This window comes from Sinocyclocheilus anshuiensis, unplaced genomic scaffold, assembly GCF_001515605.1.
Source record: "Sinocyclocheilus anshuiensis isolate Anshui unplaced genomic scaffold, SAMN03320099.WGS_v1.1 scaffold726, whole genome shotgun sequence".
Taxonomy (NCBI): domain Eukaryota; kingdom Metazoa; phylum Chordata; class Actinopteri; order Cypriniformes; family Cyprinidae; genus Sinocyclocheilus; species Sinocyclocheilus anshuiensis.
This window is the reverse complement of record NW_015542365.1, coordinates 589,659-594,586: the sequence shown is the minus strand read 5'-3', so window position 1 is coordinate 594,586 and position 4,928 is coordinate 589,659. Positions and strand designations below refer to the sequence as shown.

At 34.1% G+C, this 4,928-nt stretch overlaps 1 protein-coding gene across 3 annotated transcripts in view; it reads left to right on the top strand.

The window, feature by feature from the left end:
• Positions 1-3,011: 3,011 nt before the first annotated feature.
• The window catches only part of LOC107692066 (cdc42 effector protein 1-like), a 12,308-nt gene continuing 10,391 nt past the window's right edge, over positions 3,012-4,928 (top strand). For 2 of the 3 annotated variants that reach the window (XM_016490964.1, XM_016490963.1), the window contains exon 1: positions 3,013-3,291. The gene's annotated coding sequence lies outside the window, so the exon portion shown is untranslated. Of the gene's footprint in view, positions 3,292-4,928 lie in introns of all 3 variants that reach the window. The other variant, XM_016490965.1, reaches the window with a different exon arrangement.

Below are 4,928 nucleotides of genomic sequence, written 5' to 3'. Positions count from 1 at the left end.
AGACTGTAGGAAGAACGCAGGAAGACAAAACACATGGATGTGGTAGACACATAGGGTAGCTACTTACAGCTATTTATTTCATTAAGGCCCAAGCCAATAGGGGCGCAGGGCACTATTGTTCTTCTAAGGATTTTTTTTTTTCAAGGTTTTTGGGGGGTTTTGGGGTGAATTAATGCATACTCCTTGTTGGAGAATGATGCAATTCACAACACATTTTGTCAACATAATGCCAAGATACTGAAGATGCTAAATTGCGAACGGTTGTCCACTAGATGTTGTCCACTAGATGGAGTCATAGGATTAGAAATCTTTTAAGCCTATTCTTGTTCAGCTCAATCTCCATCTATTAGAATGACAAATAAATGCATAGGATCCATTGATATGTACTGTACTGTCAGTATACTTGTACATAATTATTTTAGAAATCCTTATAGAGCATTAAAATCATTTAAAAAAATCTTATAGATCATTAAAAGTTTTATATATCCTACCCTCTCTCACTCAAAGGATAAGAAATCTTTAAGCCTGATCCTTTACTGCACAGTTCAGTTAGTTAGACTGACAAACAAATACATAAAATAAGTTCATATGTACTCTACGGGTAATGTGGTTTCATATAATTATTTACAGATGCTTATAGATCATTAAAAGTTTTGGTAACACTTTACAATAATGTCACATTTGTTAACATTAGTTAATGCATTAACTAACATGAACTAACAATGAACAATATATTTTTACAGCATTTATTAATCTTTGTTAATGTTAGTTAATATAAAATATTCATGTTCATGTTAATTCACAGTGCATTAACTGATGTTAAAATATACAACTTTAAACGACTTTTTAAATAATATTAAAAAGTTCGTTTTGAACTTAATATTAACTAACATTAATAAATGCTATATAATAATTGTTCATGTTAACTAATATAGTTAATGTTAACAACTGAAACCTTATTGTAAAGTGTTACCACAGTTTTATATATTGTTCTGTGTGTGTGTGTCACACTCTTGATGTTATAGTGTAACCCTTTCATTTCAGTAACCTTTTAAGACCAGACTGCCAGAGGGTTACTGTAAATGCATGTCCCCGTTGTGTACCGTTTTCCTGATGCCACTGGGGTGGTGGTTGCACTGGTGGCTTGGGCCCATCATCACTGCTTGCAACTATATTTTGATTTTATTTTTTAAGTAAATAATTTGCTGACTAATAATTGTAAGCTTGTACAGACAAAAAACTTTTAGACATGGGACAGTATTGGTGCAATGAAGATTATTTTATAGTTTATACACTTTACAATAATGTCCCATTAATATCAATTAATGCATTAATGAACATTAACTAACAATGAGCAATACATTTTTACCGTATTTATTAATTTTTACGTAAATAAAATACAACTGTTCATTGTTAGTTCAAGTAAGCATAGGTCCATTAAATAACATTAACAGATACAACATTTGATTTTAATCATGTGTTAGTAAATGCTGAAATTTATATTAAATATTTACATTAATAAATGTATTTACATTTTTTGTTCAAGTTAACTAATGTAACAAATAATAAACAGAACTTTATTGTGAAGTGTTACTATTTTTATTAATGTTTGAATTAGCTTTTATTTTTATATTTTCAGATTTCATTAAAATTTTTTGCAATAATGTGCTTTTGTCATTTTTATTAGTTTTAAATTTAATATTTAATAAAAAAAATAGTTATTTGTGTTTCATTTATTTGTATTTATTAGTTAGTACGTATTAGACTAGGCATTGGACTTATGTGAAAGGAAGAGGAGGAACTGGGGGGAAACAGATTGAGAGAGACAGACTTGGGTGGACAAAGGAAAAAAAAAGGAAAAGATAGACTGTTGTGAAGTCAAAAAGGGGAGAGAAAAACCTAAAATTATATCCCTGCCTCCCTTTTGGGACCAGCATCTGAAAAGTATCCAAAAGCTACATGTTATTCACAGCAAATAGCTGGCATGCTTGAGCAGAGGGGATTGTTTACTCTAGGAAGAACAAGATAGAGCAGGTGATGGTACAATGAAGGAGCAGAGAGAAAAACAGAGAATGAAGATGAAAAGATATATAACAGAAAAGATCAGAAAAATAGACACAGACAAAAACACAATGTGAAATTCGTGTAGTTGATATTAAATGCAACCGATGCAGTTACATCTCTGAAGAAATGGCTGTTATATAATCCATGATGACTTTAGAAACTTCACCTCCCCAAATGGCTTTTTTTTTCTTTCTTTTTTTTACCAATCCATCTCGCATTTCTAACAGCAGCGGTTTTGAATGGATCAGTGTGTTTTTCCGGGCTATTTTCCCTCTCAATATATGAGAGGACTGTTCTGAATCACAATCAATTTCCCACTGATGCTCATGCATTGCCCTTGGATACAAACTGCAGGACTTCCATTGATCTACTGATCTGCTAACATCAACAACACAGCTCTGGGTTATGATTTATTTTGACCCAATAGTGACACCAACACTAAAGCCATCTAGACTTTGATCACAGGCCTTTTTGCAGTTTATGCAATCCCTGCTGAAAGCAAACATCCTCAAACAGGGATGCATTATTTACATTTGAAAATTGAAGACTTTATAATTACAATTCCTGAGCACACCACATGCTTTGATAAAAAAACAAAAACACGAGGATACTTAAAATGGAATCTTGTTGCTGAGCTGAGTGATAAACCTTTCAAATGTATTTTCCATAACTATTTAATGTTTTATTATTAAATCAATAATGTTATATAAGTTTGAAAAGCAGTAGCATAGACATTTGACAGGGCTGGTCATGTGATTTCAACATAGGTGCACCCATGACAGGGTAACCTAAAAAGCTTTTTCTGGAAGACTAATGTTTGGAGTCTTTCTCTTATATAAGTGTGCATCGTTATAATGGCATTACCCAAAAATGCTTTTCATTTTCAGCAAATAAATAAACAGGCCTAAATAAACAGCTTTAAACGTCAAATATGTAACATTTCAGCACTTAATACGCGATAAATGTCTGAAAACTACTCGAGAGATAACAGTCGTGGCACTGAACAACACACTGAGAACATGGAACTTGTCCAAGTAGTGTTCGAAATGCCCGCCCCGCGATTCTCCCCTGACGGCGACACGGAGCTCCACACTGACCGCTGCCTCTCAAACTGAAGACAGTACAAAAGAGAAAAGATTTATGGTGGACTGCAGGATCTTACTATAAGTGGAGATAAATCTCATTCATTGCTTTTTTGGGGCATGATAAACTACATCAACCCACGAGGTGAGTTGTACTGGTTTACTCAATTGTCACATTAATGTCTCAGCATTTTGAATTGTGTCGATTTATTTAGGAGCATATGCTAAATTCGCGTTTTGTTTAGTGTGTACTATTAACAGCGTAACCAATGTTAATTTAGTCAGCAAGTAGTCTACCCTATTGCACATAGACCGACTAGTCGTGTGTTATTGAGTGCATGACGGAGGAAACCTAATATGTGCTGCTGTAAAATTAGTATGCGCTCTCCACGGCATACTTACAGTTCATGCCCGTTATGAGCGGCAGTCATGCGGATTTTGATTCATTTCATTCTTTATGATAAATTAGTTTAATTACATGTTGGAATGTAAGGTTTACATACTAGTTAACGAGCTTTATTCAAGATTTGGCTTTGGTTACTGATGAGGAAAACATGCACTTCTACTTTTATGTTAAACTGTACCTTTGAAAAGTGAAAAAAACTAGGATGACATTTCTGTGAAGCAATGAAATCCAAAGTTCACAAATGACTAGATCAATGGACTGCTACAGCAACATTTTAGTTCAGAAACTTTGATCTGTCCTTGTCCCATATATTCAGTTACTCTTATTTGTCATTTTCCTTATATTTTGCATTACAGGGTATTAGAGGTCCGTTAACTAGTATTCATTGTGCCACTGTGCCTTTTTATATTCGTTTAGATTAGGTAATTGTTCTGTAGATAGCATAGATAATGAAGTGTAAATAGGAAAATAAAGGGAATAAAGACACGAGTAAAGCAGACAGGGCCAGTTACAGTATATTTTCACACAAAACCATTGGGTTTGTTTGCATTTGGTATTTTCCATAATGGACTCACTCTGCCAGACAGTCATGCTGAGTGCTTTGTAAAAAATAGGATATGTTCATATGATGAAATTAATATATTTGTAATCATGATTTACTCCTTGGCAGCCTTTTTTTTTCTTTAGACCACATGAGATGAGAGAAAAAGTGGAGGTCATTTGGTGAAAAGGAAAAATGAGGCCATTTCTTGAATGTTTGTTCACCTAGTTAGCTAAGTTATAGTGTAGCCTAGCTGATCAAGTTTCAGGGGAATTGGAGAAATATGTTAAGTACTGTATATGAAACACCTTTTGAACCATTTTTCAGTTCAAAAGAACAAATGTTCAGTGTGACTGATATTCAAATCACTTATTTTAATTATATTATATGAATCTGCATTGGACAGCTGCAAAGAGCAAGTGCTATTAAAGGGGTCATATGATGTTGCTAAAAAGAACATTATTTTGTGTATTTGGTGTAATGAAATGTGTTTATGTGGTTTAAGGTTAAAAAAACACATTATTTTCCACATACTGTACATTATTGTTTCTCCTCTATGCCCCGCCTTTCTGAAACGCGTCGATTTTAACAAGGCTCATCGGTCTGAAAAGCAAGGTGTGCTGTGATTGGCCAGCTATCCAGTGCGTTATGATTGGCCGAATACCTCAAGCGTGTGACGGAAATGTTACGCCCCTTACCATACTGTGATGATGCCCTGTCAGGCCGGAGCGATGATTCAAAAACATGAAAACCCATTATAAACGAGGCATTCGTTGCATCCAGTGGGGACATAATTATGGATTATAATGACTTATACTGTCTATTTACGCGTTGC